Raw genomic sequence first — 1,512 nt, forward strand, 5'->3', positions numbered from 1 at the left:
AACCATAACTAGTCTATTCCTAACAATTACTAGTTTATTTTTAATACTAACCATAACTAGTCTATTCCTAACCATTACTAGTTTATTTTAACACTAACCATAACTAGTGTATTCCTAACTAACCATTACTAGTTTATTCTTAAAACTAAGCATTACTAGTCTATTCCTAACAAGCATTACTAGTTTATTCTTAATACTAACCATTACTAGTTTATTCTTAAAACTAAGCATTACTAGTCTATTCCTAACAAGCATTACTAGTTTATTCTTAATACTAACCATTACTAGTTTATTCTTAATGCTAAGCATTACTAGTTCATTCTTAATACTAACATAACTAGTCTTTTCCTAGCTAACCATTACTAGTTTATTCTAGTTTATTCTTAATACTAAGCATTACTAAAGAGTGAGGACCATTTGTGCCATATTTAATATCAAAGTGAGGACCTCTTCAATGTCCTCACCTTGTTTGCAGCTCTGCTGTGCTTTAGTTTTAGACCAGGGGTCTCCAACCAGTGGCTCCTGGGCTCGTTTAAAGTAGCTCTTCAGTGTTTATGAAAAATTAGGAGAAGCAAATTAAATTTGTCACTGACCAAACAAACTTTCATTTAACTCCAGACAATCTTTAGACGTCCCTTCCCCTCGGCTGTCAAACAGTTTAGGGCTCAGGATGGTTGATGGGCAGATGATGCACAGTGATGTGGCTGTTCAGCAGTTGTTTTCACACACTTTTCATGGACCCTTGAGACAAACTGTGCCAAACTCCTGTCAAACCCCTCCTGCTGCAGTATAAGTCACTACAGTGGTTTATTTCCCCCACTGGGAAAAAATGCAGAAAAAAATCAGAGACCCATTACCCAACGTTATTTGTGCACAAATCCGTTGCAGTTAAACCCTAAGTTATTAACGTAAAATACAATATAATATGAATGGATAATCACAAAAGGCATAATTATGTAAATTCAGTGTRCTTTGTAATAGTTTCGTGTGAACTGAAGACAAAGTTTTTTTGTGCAAAACAAGCTTATTCCAATGGTTTATATTTTWAATTAAATGTTGCAAAAAAAAAGCTCCCGGACAATTTCATTTTGTGAAAGTAGCTCTTACGGAAAAAAAGGTTGGAGACCCCTGGTTTAGAGGTGTGGTGTAAATTAAGTTCTGGTTCAGGTTAGGGTTAACTATAGACCAGTAATGGTTAATTTTAGGGGAAATGTCTGTGTTAGGCATAAATACAGTTACAAAAATGTATGGAAGTTGATACAATGTCCTCAGTTTGATGCAAATACAAGATGCATGTGTGTGTGTGGACTGGTATTCCCTACGTTGTGGGACTTTTTTTGCATATTTCTACTTATGGGGACCTGAGTCTAGTCCCCTTAAGGGGAAATGTAGTTGGTGGGTCAGGGGTTAAGAGTAGGACCAATGTGTGACCTGAGGTTAGGTTTAGGGTCAGGTGGTACCTGTCAGGTCAGGGTTAGGCTGTAGAACGTAATGGAAGTCAATGCCAAGTCC

The sequence above is a fragment of the Austrofundulus limnaeus genome, unplaced genomic scaffold, assembly GCF_001266775.1.
Source record: "Austrofundulus limnaeus strain Quisiro unplaced genomic scaffold, Austrofundulus_limnaeus-1.0 Scaffold318, whole genome shotgun sequence".
NCBI classification, from domain to species: Eukaryota; Metazoa; Chordata; class Actinopteri; order Cyprinodontiformes; family Rivulidae; genus Austrofundulus; species Austrofundulus limnaeus.